The sequence below is a fragment of the Euprymna scolopes genome, chromosome 8 (genome assembly GCF_053919585.1).
Source record: "Euprymna scolopes isolate OS-2025 chromosome 8, ASM5391958v1, whole genome shotgun sequence".
NCBI lineage: Eukaryota > Metazoa > Mollusca > Cephalopoda > Sepiida > Sepiolidae > Euprymna > Euprymna scolopes.
The window spans coordinates 143,240,476-143,259,449 of record NC_136489.1 but is presented as its reverse complement, the minus strand read 5'-3'; the positions used below and the strand labels follow the sequence as shown (position 1 = coordinate 143,259,449).

The 18,974-nt window shown below is 33.0% G+C and overlaps 1 protein-coding gene and 1 pseudogene across 7 annotated transcripts in view; both read left to right on the top strand.

Annotated features, from left to right (window-relative positions):
- The window catches only part of LOC145283807 (neuropeptide F receptor-like), a 489,066-nt gene that overhangs the window by 69,193 nt on the left and 400,899 nt on the right, over nucleotides 1–18,974 (top strand). For 4 of the 7 annotated variants that reach the window (XM_080132886.1, XM_080132890.1, XM_080132885.1 and 1 more), the window contains exon 2: nucleotides 16,085–16,123. The exons of the other annotated variants lie outside the window; for them this stretch is intronic. The gene's annotated coding sequence lies outside the window, so the exon portion shown is untranslated. The remainder of the gene's footprint in view (nucleotides 1–16,084; nucleotides 16,124–18,974) is intronic. 7 annotated transcript variants of the gene reach the window in all.
- On the top strand, nucleotides 2,388–2,498 carry LOC145284165 (U2 spliceosomal RNA; annotated as a pseudogene).

The following is an 18,974-nucleotide window of genomic DNA, read 5'->3' as shown; positions in this document are numbered from 1 at the left end:
CTCCTCCCCCTTTGCCGACGATGGCCGTTCAACAGTCGACGAAGTAAAAGCTTTCTATGAAATTATCCTTATCCCGAGAAAGTTCTTCCACCGGCAATGAACAACCGTAAAAATAAAATAAAATAAAATAAAATAAAATAAATATATTAAGTTTGCCTGAAAAAATACTAAATATTTTCCTGTACTTTCATCTAACAATTTACGCTTTTCGTAAACATATTTTCGTGTATTTTCTTTTAAAAATACTTATATATGTGTAAAATTTTGTGCCCCCCTCAAAAAACCTGATTGAACAAAATGTCTAAAAAAAAACTTGTACTTACACCTAAGAATTTACGATGAAAAAAAGTAAAACTTTTATCTTTTTTTGAAGGAAAAGAAAACAAAGTTGATTAATATTTTGTAAAAAAAACCCAACTAAATATAAAAATAAAATAAATAAAAAATAATTTCAGTCTTTTAAACGTAGGTTTTTGTTAGTTTTGATGATTTACATTTGTATTTTTCCGGTTTGTTTGTTTTTAAAGCGTCTGTTACAAGGCTCGGCTTAAACCGATGATTGCTGGTCTCGTCTGATCCATTGTTAGGAATTCCCGAGTATTCGGGTCAAATTATGCAAGAGTATCGAATATTTAAAAATAAAGCTAAACATCTTTATCTCTACACGAAATTATTTTCCACGCTAGAAACGTCTTGCGATTACCAAATTAATTTATTTGGGAAGATTTTTTTTTATCTGTCGCACTTCGGAACATATATAAAAAAAACTAATCAGGGGAAATAACTCTACTCGTTTCATAAAAAAATCAATGTCAGAAGCAATAATTCCAAATAAATTTAATTAAATATAATATCAATATAATTGTTATTTAGAGTTGATACCTGGCGTTTGTATGCATGTACGTCTGTGTGCGTGTGTGCGTGTTGCCATAGCAACATGACGGTTGCATGCATGCGCGTATATGTGCGTGCGGGTGTGTTGCTATAAAAACCAGGCGTAAGAGTTGGATGTAAATGGCAATTTTCATATACACAATGTCTTTTGGGGGTAGTTTCGTATAATTTTATTTTTGTAAATGTTCACTTAGAAAAAAATAACGCCCATCCCAAGATTAACAATAAATTATTGTCTTTCATTTGATGCTGAAAATAAGACGATTAGAATCAAGTTTATGAGAAGTTTTGATAATTAGATTAGACAACCAAAACTCTTCCCAGTGCCCACACACATTTTTGCTTTTATATTTATACTAACGGGAGGTACCCGGCGATGCCCGTGTGTCTTGAGGTAAATCAAAATTCCGGGGGGGGGGGAGGGTTAAATAATAATAAAAAATGTTTTGGTAGGTGAGTGTATGACGATCGAACCCGTACCCTTGAGTTGGAAATTAATGTGTGAAAAAAGCCGTACTACGGCGACAGTTAAGCAGGTTATTTAACTATAAAAACAGGCGTGCGTAATAAAAGTTAACTCTGCTGCTTCCATTTGACCTAATTAATAAGGTCAAATAGAAGTCACGCAGCGTTTGTTTACCCAAATTTACCTGTTTTTTCCCCCAACAAATGTTGGGGAGGGGGGAAGCATGCCCCAATTGTCCAGAACTGTCTGATCAAAGCTGTTTGCTTCTGGACGTTTTTCCCGGCGCAATGCCGAGAAGACGTCGTTTGAGTTTAGTTTCACTTTATTTATACTAAAAAGCCCAAAACACGCGAGAAGCCAAAATAGCAATAATTTTGTGAAAATCGACGTAAATAAATCTATACGCTACGTGCTTTCCTAATTCCTAGATATTATTATATACGACCTATATACACAGTTTCAAGCGATAGTAACGAACCCGGGAGCGTGTGCTAGAAAAGCCTTTTGAAGACATACACGAAATGGTCACACACATTTTTCATTATATATATATATATATATATATATATATATATATATATATATATATATATATCTTACTTATACAACAACAATCTAGAAAAATGCACATTTTGCCTTATATATATATATATATATATATATATATATATTGATACAACAACAATCTAGAAAAATGTTACGAAGTTGTTTCCAATTTTGAAACTGATGTAAATCCATTTTAGATATAACCCTATTAAACTAATTACAAAAATAAATATTAGATGAATAATGTAGCAGTAGTAATAGTAATAATAGTAATAATAATAATAATAATAATAATAGTAATAATAATAATTATATTATTAGGCTTATCGCTCCGTCCGTTATCATGCTGTGCATCCCTAAAAAAGGAAAGTGGAATATTTCAAAAAGTGGAATATTCCAAATAAACCTTGTCACCCTTGAAAAGGAAATTGAAATATTAAAAAAAAATGGTGTCGCTGTGAGGCAAAGCTAATAAAATGATGTGTCTTTCTTGGCCTTTTGGCTAAGATCAAAGTGTAGTATCTGTTCTTCAGGTGCTACATTTCAATTTCTTCTTCTGGAAGAGAAATCCTTTACGACTAAGACAATTTTTCTCCACGTTAAAAAACGACCCTGGTGTCTAAATTTGTCCCGTGGGGAGACATTGTGAATAGGTACTATGTTTAATGTAACAAAGTTTTAATATTAAAAAAGTAACTGGAAAAAGTTATTTCTGATTTAATTACAAAATGCCCTGGAAGTGTTACCCCTGATTAATTATAAAATGCCCTGGAAAATGTCCGTTCTGATTATTTTTTTGTTTACTTGCTTCACCACAAGGCGGAATTGGACATGAGGTCGCTTAAAAATTTAGGCGGAAACCAGCTTACCAAAAGGGGCTCTCTGGTCAATAACAAAAGTAAGAATTGTATCAGTAATGAAGGATTTCTCCTCCATTAACCAAGACCAAAAAATGGGGGGGGTTAAGTCACTGGAATTCTGAAACTGATAGTACACTCAGGCATTCATGTTGAAGCAATGGTTACCTAATCCCTAACCGTGGTAATGTTTTTATGTATTACTTTCGAAAAGCTGCTGGAACAGTTTACTTTATTTCAAGTATATTTTAAGCATTGGGTTACGGGATATGAAGTCAGTCCCGGAAATTACTCAAACCGTTTACGATTAAAACATTACTTTATTTCATGTATATTTTTAACAGTGGGTGGGGGATATTAAATCAGTCCCGAAAATGGGTGAACCCGTTTACGCATTACACATTGCTTTATTTAATGTATATTTTTAACATTGGGGTGGGAAATATGAAGTCGGTTCCAGAAATGGCTGCAACTATTTACGTCTTGGACATTACTTTATTTAATGCATATTTTAAACAGTAGGATGGGAGATAAGAAGTTAGTCCCGGAAATGGCTGAAAAAGTTAACGATTTATACATGACTTTATTTCATGTATATTTTTAAAAGTGAGATGGGGATTATAAGTCAGTTCCAGAAATAGCTGAAACAGTCTACTATTTAGACATTAGATTATTTCATGTATATTTTTAGCAGTGGGTTTGGGATATAAAGTCAGTCCCGAAAATGGTTGAAACAATTTACTATTTAGACATTTTATTATTTCATGTATATTTTTAGCAGTGGGTTTGGGATATAAAGTCAGTCCCGGAAATGGCTGAGACTGTTTACGATTTAAACATTACATTATTTCATGTATATTTTTAACAGTGGGTTTGGGATATAAAGTCAGTCCCGAAAATGGCTGAAACAGTTTACTATTTAGACATTTTATTATTTCATGTATATTTTTAGCAGTGGGTTTGGGATATAAAGTCGGTTCCGGAAATGGCTGAAACAGTTTACTATTTAGACATTTTATTATTTCATGTATATTTTTAGCAGTGGGTTTGGGATATAAAGTCGGTTCCGGAAATGGCTGAACAGTTTACTATTTAGACATTTTATTATTTCATGTATATTTTTAGCAGTGGGTTTGGGATATAAAGTCGGTTCTGGAAATGGCTGAAACAGTTTATTATTTAGACATTACATTATTTCATGTATATATGACTGCCGAAACAAACATACGATATTGAGTCTTCTACGAAACCTTTTCAATTTGCAGCATTATATTCTTAAGCAAAGCATTTCATTTTTTCTAAAGAGTATATGCTCGAAATACTGTATCCACAGTATTGATATAATAATAAGCGTTTGTTTCTGCATAGCGAAACGGATCTGTAAAAGATGTAAAGAAATTGTATTTTGCTGGAGGAACTGTTTAGCATGAAAAATAAATATTATAATCTCGGAATGTAATTATACTGTTATTCTTTTTATACATGCTCTGTTATTATTTTAAACATACATTGAGCTTCTAAACAAAAACGATTACACAAAGAGAGAAATATTATTTTTAAAATATTTACCAATACAATATATATGTGTGCGCGTGTATGTGTATGTGTGTGTTAACACACGTTTACCCATCAAGGAATTATGAGAAAGAACATTTCTCGATAACATTTTCTTCAATAAATATATTAACCCCATTTGTTTAATTTACTTTGAAATAGATCTAAGTGAACTCGAAATTTAAATAGTGCTTTTATGGATGAAATATAAACAAACGCAAACATAAGGTTTCTTTATTTTTACAAATGGTTTTGGCGTCCTCTGCTATCTTAAATAATTAATCAATCATAAGTCATTACACGTCTACAATTGATGCCACAAATTCCCCCCAAAAAAGTAAATCTATAGGTGTTAGTTATGTCAACTATTCTCAAGTTTGAAAAATATATATGAGAAACGTCGGACATGAAATTCACTGTAAATAATAAAACCAAGATGTGAAAAGTAGTCCATAACTTTTTCAAATAATGCAAAGTATTAAACTTCATTTACATTCCGAAAATAAAAAAGATATTTGGGACGGCTTAACCAGGGAGAGACACGATATTGTCAGCAAAACAGTTTAAATGACCTTTGTTTAAAAGTGAAAATACCGAGTTTAATATAAAAGTTTCAATCATGGATAAAACATGTTTTGTTTTCCATAAAGTTATTTTTTTTTTTCAAATGCCAATTAATTTACTATTTTTTACAAGTTAACACATGCCATTTGAATGTTACCAATAAATAAAACTTGTATGCATTTCTTATGAGTAGCAACATATGTTAGTCCTTGGACTGATTGTGTTATGTGCTGTCTTTTATTCTATAAAATGTATGTTGTCTTTTATTCTATAAAATCTGTCATCAAATTAATATTCCATTGGCTCATTTGGTTCATTTACTTATGAAACATCAGCGTGGGTTCTTTATAGTTTTATGATTGCACGCCTGGTTAAGAAGAGTAGACACAACCAGTCAACCGTACCTGCAGTTTATTGTGTGTAATATGGTAGCGCATTTGCTTCGTATACAAGTCACTCGGTTGAGTTTTAATATGTTTTTCTAAGAACCCTTACAGTATGTGGCGTTCATGGTTTATGTGGTCTACTACGTTTTGTTATTTTGTGGAAACATTTATATATCTAACATTTAATTTAATATTGAGTTTGCTAGTCGAGTTCTCTTGCTGGGTATCATCGGTGTACTAAGTACAAACCATATATCAGCTTAATTGCTCAGCACATTCGGCAGATGCAAGCCGTTGAAAGGAGGATTGATGCTTATGCATTTCTAATTCTATCAACGCGATCTGTTTTTAAATACGTTTTAATATTGCTTAAAAAAATGGTTCGAAGTAGACCAATCCTGATATGTGTCATTGCCACTGTTTGAGACTCGATGAATTTTCTTGGTTTAAAATTATAGATTTTAAAATTTTAGAAAGAATGAACATAGATATTTTAAGATGCGTCTCAAAAATGGGTGCGAGTTAATTTTTATGACGCATCTTAAAATATCGACGGGCATTCACTCTAACATAGCTGCGTAACGAGTTGTCCCCTCCCTCGCACACTATTCATTCTTCCACCTAACTTTTTTGATAGATAATCTCACAAAACGTAATATTTTTACACAGGAGTCGCCACTTATCAAGGTCAAGAGGCCACTCGAGGATAATGGTTTATGAGTGTACGATGGTTAAAAGGAACATGTTGTAGTAATCGTTAGTAGTGTAAATTTTGTAAATTTGATTATTTAAGGGGAACGGCTCATCAAGAACTTGTTTACATTGGACTTGAAGACGACCATATTGTAGTCAGTTGGAAAGCAGGCAAGCGGAAGACAATTCCACAGGTGTGCAGTTCTAAGAAAGAAGCTTTTTTCATGGAATCTAGGTTTAGGTTTAGGTATAGATAAAGAGTGGGGGAAATCATTGATAATGTTTTCAGCTAGCCGGGTGTTTCTCGTGAAACAACATTTATATACAATTATTTAAACAACATTTCCAGTTGGACTGTTGTGTAACTAACGTAGTGCGCTCTTCTACCCAAGGGATAATATCACTAATTATAGTTCCCCCATTATATTTAGGCTTGTAGATTTTATTCCCTCTGTTCATGTATTCCCATGTTTTTTTTTTTTTTTTTTTTCGTCATGGCGCATGAAAATTCTGGTCTAACCATAAATTTTTAAGGTATTTGTAAACTTCCTTCTACAAATATCGATGTGTTTGTTGTAGGTTTTTGTGTCTTTTAACCCATGAGACATGTACCGAATTTACATGGTCTTCTGTAGCTATATCGCTTGAATGTCTGAGTTGAGCCTTAATGCTTTCATACATCTCCAGATTATCCACTAACACTGGATTCTCAAAAGATTAGCAAATCTCTATCTCGCTCTCATCCTACGTAACACTCGCATCTGTGAGAGTATAATTACAATAAATAACGATGGTGGTAAGGCGTATTCTTGCAAATATCATTTTTGATGGACATATTGCTGTGATCTGTCCATCGAGCGTCAGTACTTTACACTATATTAGTGTTGTTAATTATGAAAATCATACCAGTGGTTGGTAATCTCTTGCGATGGTCTACTTATATGTAACCAGATTATCCTTTAGAAGTAATTTCTCAACGGGAAACTTTAATTCGTTTTCATTTTTACTTATAATGAATAACTCTATGCGAATCATGATTGAGAATATTGCCTTTTATATTATTTTAATCGATCATTAATATTGTTGAGACATATTGTAACAACGCGCCTTATAAAATAGACAGAAATAAGTTTTAGATGAAATCAAATAAGGATTTTAGCTATGAATATTTCCTATTATTTACAATAATACACGAACTTTTTTAAAGAAAAGACAAGATGCAATTACTACAAGTAGTAACGCCCAATTTTTCCGGGAAATTAAAGTAACGCATATATATTAGACGAAGAAATCCTAATATCTAGTATAGATATTTGTTAATTTTAAAGGAAAAAATATTAAAGTTATTCTTAACGCTGAAATATCTCATTGTTTCTATATAAGTTTTTTTCGTTAATTTTCGAAAATTGAACTTTTATGTTTTATAATAATTACTTTATGAGATTACCAGTCGAATAATACCTCAGAAAATGCGTTTAATTTTATTGCCACGCTTAGCTATAAATGACGTAATGTAAAACGTGATCTTTGCTGTTCTTAGGTGTCTAGAGTAAATGTAGACACCAGAAAAACTGCTAAAACAATTAGATTCCTCTCATATCAACTAAGTTGTGTTTAGTACTGGCATAGTGCTTTGTTTTAACTGTATCCTCGGACAGTGAGTGAAAAAGAATATAAATGAAGACAGATTTACTTGATGATCGCCCGCAGTCAAGTCGAATTCTCTCTATGGCCAGGTAAATTGTATTTGACGATTCTTTAGGCAAACCATTATTTTGATAGCATAATTGATATTATTGAATGGAACAAACAGTTAAAAGTACAGTCTGAGAGGTGTTAGTTAAAATGTCAATATTTATTAGCCGATACTCTTAGCAGAATTGGCTCTGACAGTTCTACTTACGCGTTGTTCGTTCGCGCTTTGTGGTTGACATGGAAGAAGAATGTTACGAAAGTGTCTGCAACATTCAATTATCTGTGCATTTTCCAGCCACATTCTTATTGAAGCAAGCATGTTTTGATAAGAGGTAGCTAATGCTAGATGCGTTCTGCCTACTGACATGGCAACTCATCGGAATTGCCTCATGTAATATACAATGAAATGCTTGATTGAAAGCTCCGCGAAGATGTTAAAACCTCCAGAGAAAATAAACTAGGATGTGTGGATCGCTCGATCTGTTCGTCCTCTTGGATTCTCTTCATTATGGAATCTGCCTTTTTTTTTTTCTAAATCGAATTTACTTATACTTTTTCTGATTATATTTTATTTACTGTCTTCTTCCATGTATTTTTTTTTAATTTATTCAAAAATATAGTTTTTCTTTTCTCTCCATACGTTACAATGATTACTGAAATATAAGATTTTTATTTTCCAAATCGGATTCAAAAATCTTTTCAAATTAAATTTCAGCGTAATTTCTACGCTGCGGCATTATATCAAAAGCAACTATTTAATATACTCCATTGACCAATTCTGACTGATAAATTAATCCTTTCAGATAAAACTCTAAAACTCAATCTGTTTACATATAAAATATAGTTGCTATAATAAGAGATTGCAACACTAAAGGCAAAAATCTAAAATATTGTCTACAAATAAAATACTTTGAAGTTTCGTTACTGCTCTTTCAACATAACGTTTACAAATTTGGTGAAAACTTTTTTGATTATAATTGATAGAAATTTTATTCTCGGCTTTGTCAATAATTTCTCGTTCGTAGTGCATTTTATGGTCCGGCTAGTTAATTATTTAGTCTTTTGCCAATACCCTATCTTTATATCATTAATTAGCTATGTTAATTATTACTAATAGAAATACTATTGCACAACTTTCACCGCAACGAATTGGTTTTTTGTCAGTTTAGTGATTCACACAGTCCCATTTTGTCGCACTATATTGTATTCGGTTATCACGGAAATCTGCACGTCATCACATCGTGATTGTTGCAAGTCACTTGTTTAACGCAAATAAGGTCTCCCAAAAAACAAAAGATGTGTCAACTTAGAATTAACGTAATACTCAGTCAGTTTACATATGAAACATTTTACTAAGGTTCTTTACGTTGTAAATTGGGTACAAAGCCTAATGTTTTTTTAGTTATGTGTTCTAGCAGTGGAGAATAAGTTTGATATGCAGAAATGTTCGTCTTATGTGAAAACCGTACCTAAACTCGAATGGAGTGCGAAGGCGAGTGAGTCAGTTAATTAGTTTGTTTTGTTTACCACATAAATGCAATTAATTAGCGTTTTTCAGAGTTATTTGCAGGCATAACTAGTTTCATTAGATACACGTTCATCCTATCAGCACATACCTTCCTTTGTCGTCTCGGGTTTTCTTCCAATTTTTAATTTTTCAGCTTTTTCCTATCTGATTTCAGTCAACTCAAAAACCGAATCTTTATCATTGACAACAAATTTCTTTTAAACTTAATGTTATTACCAAACAATATTCTCTCATGTAGCATGTGTGTTTGTATCGATAAAAGAGTGCTACAAACGCTCTCCAGACTAATTTGACCCAACTTATATCAGATTTTTGAAAAACGTAATTTTTTACTTTGAAATTTCGTCAGTCTGCTTTGAATGATCGCGACCGTGAATTTTTACTTCTTTTTGTCAGGAATTTCCGAATCTAGCATTTCGATGAGAGGAATTTTTAAGTAGAAGGCTTTTCATCATCTAAGGATTATTACAATGTTGTTGTGGGATTGCACTTCCTGTTGCATTAGTCGGGGTTGGTTACGTCAAAGAGATACACGTGTTTTAATTTCCTCGAAGAACTTTCCATTAAAATACTTGTAAAATCGCATGTGTGGTTGCCGAAAGGAACAATTTTTTTGCGAGCCTCATTGAATTCGTTGTTTTCAATAACGAAAGCAAGCAAACACGGTATAAATAATAACCTCCCCCCCCCCACAAGAAAGAAACGAAAACTCTTTTAGGAAGAGATTCGACGGAAGTTTATGTAATCCCCTCTCCCTGTAAATTTCAGTTTACATTTTTTTAATGTGTAACGTTAAATTCATTAATTACAAACTTAAGTTAACGTTAAATTCATTAATTACAAACTTAAGTTAACGTTAAATTCATTAATTGCAAACTTAAGTTTTAGAAAAAACAATGTAAAAACAAACAAAAAAAAAGAAATGTTTTCATGCTTTTTATTGTCAGGGATCAGTTTTCGGTTATAAAACGTTCCTAGAGTGGAGGGTGGGGTCAATTTCATAGACGTATGTCAGAGATTTGTGCATATGTTTTGACGATCGATCCAACGATATTCTTTATTAATTCAAATGAGTAAAGGAAGAATACGCTCTTTTCCTTAGATGTAAACATCACCAAAGGTAGCTGCGCTAACTTGTCTATATGGAAGGTATGACTTTTATTTGTTTAAATTTAATTTTTTTTAGATTGATTTCTCTAAAGTAAATTATAAATGATCCATGCAAATGCGTGAAGATCGAGTAGCCATCTTGAATAAGGGCAGATTATTCGTTTTTTGCATTATCTGGAATAAGAGATTTCAAGGTAACAGCCAATGAGAATAGGAGGAATGTTATTGGGGAGAAATCATTATTTTCGAATAGTAAAGTGTAATGCTAGTTGTATTTGTAATAGTGTTTAATCCAGTTAATAAGGGTGTCAGGTAAAAATAGTTGTAATAGTTATATATTTACACAGTCTTGTTTGGGAGAGTGGGGGGGCTTGTTAGGGAGAGAGGATAATAGTAACTACTTCGTCTATAGATCTTGTCAATAGTGATGATGTCTCTCCTAGGATGCAATATAAGATCTTATCAATAATAACTGTATGTAACGACGTAGTGTAGTTAGATAAGACGGTGGTTGAAGGTTTAGATATAATAAATTTGTATGTGGCATCTGTTTATGAAAACCTACGGCAGTTTGATGCAGAGGGGAATTTCTGTAATCAAAATATTATATAAAGGATACAAACGTGTAAAACATATCACTTATATTTAAAATTATAAAAATAAAGCTGTTTATTTCAAAGACCCATTAAGAAAATTATCATGTTCACTCATTTCTAGTATTCTCAGAATAAAAAATTCTTTCTCACAAAAATGACCATTATATTTTACCTGAAGACATGCTTTTAAAAACATTGCAGAATTAAGTAAATGAATGTTCAATTATTTGAAAATTGTACGTAGCATAAAGAACGAAATAGATAAATTTCAAGGGTATTATACCCTTTATATATATATATATATATATATATATATATATATATATATATATAGTGTGTCCCAACAGAAGCTGACGGATTTTAAATTTGATTAACTTCCTCAATATTTAAGTTATGCTCACTAATTTTTATATGTAGGTAGATGAGCCTCTCCGTGATATTTTGACATATAGTAAGATATCATACTTTATTTATTCTACTTTTATTTATGCAACTTAATCTAGCGTATGTTTTTCACAAATTCTAATTTTAGTTATGAAAAATGATGCTACTCAAATGTCCACCAATTCCGATTACTTCATCCGCCGTTATTTCACACCACACTGTATATTTCTGAGGGTTTCATTGCCGTTGTGCTGTTGCGTGTGGATTTTCTGATCTCCAAATCCTGCAATTTTGCTTATTTATGAATCCATTCAGATGAAAATGGGCCTAATCGGACATAATGAGGTTTTAGAGAAAGTTAGGATCCCCATTGGCCAAATCTTGGAATTGCATGACATATTCCAACCTTTTTTCCGGATCATTTGGCTGTAGCTCTTGCACCAATTGCATTTTATATGGAAAATTTCCCTATTCATGAAACATTCTGTGAAGAGATAATCGAGAAACCCCAATTTGACTTGATCTCTTTCTTACTGATGTGGATGGATCCTCGGCCACACTCTCTGCTAATCTCTGACGATTCTCATCACTTCTTGCCGTACGGGATCTACCAGATTTATGGAGGTAACATACAGACCCTTGCTCATGAAATCGAGCCACTATAGATTTTATTGCATTGGGAGAAGGGGAATTTCTTTGTTGAAGTTTCGTCGAAAAAAATAAAAGAAAAATATAAAAATTAAGAAAGTTATTAATTTTTTTAACTATCAGCTTCTTTTGGGACACCCTTTATATATATACATATATATATATATATATATATATTTAAATAAGGGAGTAGTCACCAACAATGTGTATTTTTTACATTATTTTATTATTCTGTGTCTTCGTTTTTCATTGAGAATTATGTTTGGATCATTGTAATAATGTTTTTAGGTCATTGAAATCGTTTACGCGCGTTTCAGACGGTCTGTGATGCGTCCTCGTCAGAAATTAATTTCAAATGTGTAAAAATGGCGATTTTCGTAGTTAGTTTGAAGTTTTTCCAAGGTGTGGAGGCTTGTAAGTATTTATTATACATTGGTATGCTGAATTTTTATTGCTTTTTTATTTGGTTTGTCCAGGGAGATTTTGACCTCGCTGTAGTCAGTCGCTATCTCTTTCTGCTAATGTGTTTTTCCTTTCCTTTAGGGTGGGGTAGGGTGTGTGTATGTGTGTGTGTGTGTGCGTGTGTGTTTATGTGTGTGTGTGTGCGTGTGTGTGTGTGTTTGCTTTTATTGGTTTGGGAATGTGTATATTGTTTTATAGTATTTTGGGGTTATTTGCTTCCTTACGAAGGCGGCTGTGGTCCGAGGTCGTTACTAATGTGTATGTGTGGGGAGGGGGGACTGGCTCTTCTGAAGTAAGGGTAGGTGTGCTTTCATTCTATTTTGATATTTATTTTTTTGGATTCTTGGATTTTAGTATTGTGATTTTTCGTTTTAGTCTTATATTATGTTTGTTTAGAAAGAGGGGTGTATTTAAAATAGGGGATTTTTTAATGTTTCTATTTATTTGTCTCCTCATATGGGTATGGCCAGACCCAGGATCGGTTCCTAGTGTGGGGAAGATTTTGTTCCCCAGAGGGGGGCATTGGAGGGGGTGTAGGTATGGGAGGGGGATAATAGAAGGGAAGATAGTCGTTTCAGTCATGAGGGGGTTCTCCTCCCCTGACTGAGGAGGGAGCGAGGTGTTGGAACAGATATTATACTATGGTTCTAGGTGTCTCCTAGTGTTGTTGGTTTCGAGGTTAAGTAGGGTTGGTATTGTTCAGTGTATTGTATTAGAGATAGGGGTGCTTTTTATTATTTTTGTTGTTTTAAGTATGTTGTTTAGTTTGTCGTTCTGATTGAGGAGGATAAGGTTTTTTGTTATCTGTGTGAATAGTTCTGGGTTGTTTGTGTTGTGTGTAGAGACGTATGCTAGAATTTGTTCTTTTTTGTGTTCTTTTGGGGTTCTTAGTTGGTCTATTGGAATTTTTTCAGCCAGTTCAATACCTTTCTGTATTAGTGGTAGTGGGTATCCTCTTTTCCGCAGTTTTATTTGTAGTTCATTCAGTCTAGTTGAACGGAGGTGTCTGTCTGTTACTATGGTGCAGACTCTACGTGCTAGGGAGTAAGGTATTGATTTTAGACAGTTTTTAGGATGATGGCTTTTGAAGTGGAGGTATTGTTGAGTGTCTGTGGGTTTGTGGTAGATGTCTGTGATTATGTTGTTGTTTTTTATTGTTACTAGGATGTCTAGGAAAGGTAGTTCTGTGGGGCTTTGTTCTAGTGTGAAGTTTATTTTTGGGTGTAGATTTTGTAGCAAAGTGTGGAGTTCTTTGATATCCCCCATGAGGTTCTCCAGAGGATAAAGCAGTCGTCTAGGTATCTTTTCCAAGATTTTATGAAGAGTGTTTTTATATTGTGCCCGTACTTTTGCTCTATCCTTTCATAAAGGGTCTCTTCTAGGAAGGCGAGTGTAAGGGTGCCATATGTCGGTGCCATTTTGGTACCCATTGCTGTGCCTAGTATTTGGATGTAGTTGTCTTTATTGAATTGGAAGGAGTTGTTATTGAGGATTATGTCGATGCTATCAATCACGAATTGTTTATTGAATCTGGGGTGTAAAGTCTGTGTATGTTTGTAAATCCAAAATGCGATAGCTTCTTTTCCTAGATTGTGTGGGATATTGCTATATAGGCTGCTAACATCGAATGTGGTTAGTATAGTCCCATCGTTTACTGTTTGTGGTAGGGAGCTAAGGAAGTGTGTGTTATCTCTTACAAAACTTCTGATAGATTGGTGAAGGGATGTAATAGTATATCTATTAGGTTGCTAAGTCTGCTTGTTGGGCATGATGGTCCTGCTACTATGGGTCTGAATGTGAGGTCGTTGGGGTTTGAGGTGCTTATGTATTCTGACTTTTGTATGTTGATGGCATGTCTTACCTGGTTAGATTTGTGTATTTTGGGTAGCCCATAGAAGATGTTTGTTTTTGTTGTGAAGTTTGTAAGGAAGTCTTTTTCTTTTTTAGTTAATGTACTATTGTATGTTGTGCAGAGTTTTGTTATTTTAGATATGGTTGTGTCGTCTATATATGTGTGTGTGTGTATACGTGTGTGTGTACGTGTGCGTGCGTGTATGTGTGTGTATGTACGCTTGTATTTTGTTAAAATATATTGTTTTCCATTATATTAAACTTTATTTGTATATCAATCTTTTTGCTTGGAAGCTCAATTCGTGTTAAATCTAACAAACCAGCATATTTTACCGCACTATAATACTTCCTGTGTAAGTTACAATATTTATAATAACTTAATTTTAGAAGAATTTAAGAAGAACTACAGAATAGCAAATGAAAAAGATATTCCTTTTTTTAAGTCTTTTTGCTGACTCTGCACCCTGCCTCCAATTAATAACTTGCAACTCAACATCATCTGTACGAGACCAAATCCCATTATTTTCAATGTTAACATGCTGCTTGACGTGAAATTTATTTCCATTACTGAAAAGCAAGTTAATCAGCATGCCAGCTGTAACATACGATAGGAGGAGTTTAACATTTTGCTTCTGTTTCATCGACAGAACTTACAAATAGCAATTGTGTGTTTTGATGTTTGCAAGGAAATGTTTGGAGATCAGTGTAGAGAATGTTGAATATGGTTCCAATGGTATTTTGCCCGTTTTATTAGATTTCTGAGAGGCATCCTTGGGTATCTCCTTAGACTCTTCTCAGTGGATTTGATCGCTTTTGATGTTTGACCGGTACGGAGGCGATCTTGCCTTGGTTTATTAGTAAACTGTCTTTTGTCTGCCTTAATGCCAATTTAAAAAAAATACTCGATTATAAAAAGCTTTTCGTGGAATTCTTTCATAGCTTGTTGTAGCTGTTTCTAATCTGATTTAATTGTGATACATTAACTGTCATAAGAACTTTTCTGCCATTTCCCTGCTGCTCCATATTCTCACGCACTTCTGCCAATATCTGAAGTGTTTGTTTCAACTGACAATTAATTTATGATAATATTAATTAATTTATGATAATATTAATTAATTATTATAATATTAATTAATTTATGATAATATTATTATTTATTTTATTTATCATCGCCTATTATCTGTATTGCATGCTTCTTTTATTTCTTTCGTGTCACAAATAAGTGTCTTTGTGTGATACATATTTCTTTCGTGTCACAAATAAGTGTCTTTGTGTGATACATATTTCTTTCGTGTCACAAATAAGTGTCTTTGTGTGATATTTATGCCTTGTGGGTTGTGTATTATTCTAAACACGATTCATCGATTCGATGAATACATGTAAATTCCAGGTATTACACCATTATCGCTAGAAACGGTAGTATCTATAATTGCCTTTTGTGTTAAATAAAAACTATCTTTTACAGACTACAGAAGAAATTCAACCTACGAAGCAATTAAATATAAAATCATACGTGTGGTGTTTGGCATTAAATACCCCAGCGGTACTATAATACTCACGCAGTTTTCTTATATTATCCATTGTAAATATCCTCCTCGAAAGTTACCGCCTATCGTAACAAGAAATAGAGTTGTGATTGTGTTCTTTCGTCCAGTAGCGTTTTGTCTTTTTATTTCTTCACTCTCACTTCACTTCACGGTTTTAGTTGATGTAAATAATATTTGACTTTTTTCTACTAAGCATGTAACCCTTTTAAGTTTGCTCATCTGCCTTAAAATATGTGCAATGTTAATCTGATATTTATACATCACTATCGATCTTGCAACAATCGCATTTAATATTATTTTCAGGATTGAGGATGCGCCCAAAGCATTGTGTATACTGTAACGGTAAGTATAGTTTTACATCTTTTCAACTTATAAAAATATGCTATTGTTTATATTGATAGAAAAAATAAACCAGCAAAGATTACCTTTTCAATATCCTATCATATTTTTCTTCTCATTTTAAGATAAAAGCTAACTTTGTGGGAGAAAGGAAAATGCATAGCATCGAATTTGGAGCATGTTGTAATTTATTTATATAATTAATTTCGATTATACACTAACATACATAGCATTTGGTGGATGTAGTATACATGGTGTCTGGCAAAAAGAAAGCCTAACCTTACTTTATTATAATCAATGCATGTAATTACGAGATGCTTTCAATAATTTTCCAGATTTTTTAGTAGTTTTTTATAGTACACACATTAAACTCTATTCTCCTTCGAAGTAATCATTTCCGGCTGCAATGCACTTGTACTGTTTAAAGAACTTCTGGAATGCCCATGAAAGTCCTTTTGTGTGAACGTTTGAGTGGCCCTCGTCACAGTCTCTTTCATCTCCTCAATTGTCTCATAACGACAGTCTCTAAGGTTTTCCTTTAGCTTAAAGAATAACCAAAGATCACAGGGAGGCTGAGAAACTGCATTTATGCTCATCTCAGTCAAATAGTCTGTGACAAGGATGGCGTTATGAACTGGTGCATTGTCCTGGTGGAAAAGCCACTGACCCGATTTTAAGAGTGCTGATTTCTTCCGACGGAATCTCTTCTTGAACTCCCTTTAAACCTCAAAATAGTATTATTTGTTGACTGTCTGTCCAGTGGGAACCCAGTGGATGTAGATCATACCCGTACTGTAAAAAAAGGGAACATCATAAGTTTCTGGGTGGATATGCTCTGTCGGGCTTTCTTGGATCTGGAACAGCCAGCATTCTTCCGCTAGAAAATCGTGTGTCCTGCTCTCTGGATTATAGCAGTCGACACAGCTTTCATCGCAGGTTTCCACAGCATCAAGACTTCGATATCTTGTCAGTTCGACCATTTCGCTGCTGTCGTGGCAACGTGTTTCCTTCTGATTTTCTCTGAACACTCTTGGAACAAACTTCGTGATAATAGCATATTCAGTTCCCTGCAAATAATTGTGTTTATAGTTTCCACACTGATATCAAAGTGTGCACTTATTGTCTCTATAGACACACGGCGGTCCTTATCCATGAAATTCTTTATTTCATCAATCAACTTCGAAAGACTTCCTTACTACTTCCACACATCCATGCTTTGCTTGATTATCTTTTACCACTCAAAAACTGGTGCTTGATTAATGCAAGATTGACCCAAAACAGTTTGAAACATTCCATACGTTTCTGTGCCATTTTTCCAAGTTAAAAACAGAATTTTATTGCTTTCCGAAGTGTCCTCACGTCCAGATTGCAGATTTGAAATTCATTAGCTGACAATCAGGCTTTAAGTAAGACGTATTTTCATTCCTACTATAACTGTTCATTTGTTCATTACGTTTTTCAACTATAGATTTAGTAGAGTTTAAATTACTTATTATCTGAAAGTTTAAAGAGTATACATTTGTAATACGTTCAATAAATATTATTATCACAATTATTGTATAAAGTATATGAAAGATCGTAAAATAATCACAATTAACAGAATGATATACAATTATTCTCAACATAATAATTGCAACTATGAGTACTATTCATATAAAAAGACGTGATTTTTTTATTAAAATAAAAGTTCCAACAAAACGACCGCTTTCTTTGTCAACACGCTAAAATTGCTGATATTTAATTTTGTTCAAATTTTGTGTGAAAAAGTCATTATACTTAGTTTGGAAACGTAATTACTTAAACAAACGTATACTTAAATTTTGTTATTTCAACGAAAAAAAAAACGTATCAAAGTTCAAAATCACAAAATGTAAAATTAACGATGAATATCAATATTTATTGAAAACATTTTTAAAAAGTAAAATTAAATCTTATTTTAAATAGCAAAGATAGATTCAAATTAGTATTTCAACACAAAACATATATCCTTTATTCTAAAATGTCAAGTTAAATAATTATCTGAATTGAAATGACATCAAATGCCAGCTTTAACATAATAAAATGTGTTTTTTTACGATCAGTAGCTAAGACAGTTAATAATTACTTACTTCATAGATAGTTCAAAAATGAAGCAAAACATTTGGGCGAGTAGCAAAACTTGAATTAGTTTATCTAACAAATTCTTTTGAAACAAATTCCGATAAAGTTGAACAAATGTTCAAATGTTCTCTTTACTACGAACAAATGTCATAACAGCAGACTAGTCACTCCTAACAAGACTTATTGTCAAAGAAGGTGCAAAACAAGTTCATCTTGTTTCCATTTTAACTATTAGCTTTTCATGTTTTAAATCTAGTCTGAACAATTATACTAAGCACACACATAGAGTTGCTTTGTGTCATAACGTTCAAGTTAAGTCTGTGTCATAACGTTCAAGATAAGTTTGGGTCAAAACGTTCAAGTTAAGTTTGTGGCATAACGTTCAAGTTAAGTTTGTGTGAAAACGTTCCAGTAAAGTTTGTGTCATAACGTTCAAGTTAAGTTTGTATGAAAACGTTCAAGTTAAGTTTGTGGCATAACGTTCAAGTTAAGTTTGCGTCATAACGTTCAAGTAAAGTTTGCGTCATAACGTCCAAGTTAAGTTTCCGTCAAACGTTCAAGTTGTTTGCGTCATAACGTTCAATTTAAGTTTACGTCATAACGTTCAAGTTAAGTTTGTGTCATAACGTTCAAGTTAAGTTTGTGTCATAACGTTCAAATTAAGCTTGTGTCATAACATTCAAGTTAAGTTTGTGTCATAACGTTCAAGTTAAGTTCGCGTCATAACGTTCAAGTTAAGTTTGTGTCATAACGT